The sequence below is a fragment of the Amblyraja radiata genome, chromosome 27, assembly GCF_010909765.2.
Source record: "Amblyraja radiata isolate CabotCenter1 chromosome 27, sAmbRad1.1.pri, whole genome shotgun sequence".
NCBI lineage: Eukaryota > Metazoa > Chordata > Chondrichthyes > Rajiformes > Rajidae > Amblyraja > Amblyraja radiata.
The window spans coordinates 17,206,934-17,207,138 of NC_045982.1; positions in this window are offsets into that span (position 1 = coordinate 17,206,934).

Below are 205 nucleotides of genomic sequence, written 5' to 3' on the forward strand. Positions count from 1 at the left end.
CTGATTCTCAATTTTGTATATGTGAAAGGGCAATGTAAAATCTGTTTTTAACAAAACTTAAATTTTATTCCTGACTGTGGCTAGTTTTTAAATTAACCCTCAAATGGAAATTGGAAAAATGTAGTAAAGAGCAGTGGGCTTGGTGAAATTGTCCAAATGTTTTTTAAATATCTTGGAATTAATAATACCAGAATGTGCAGCACTA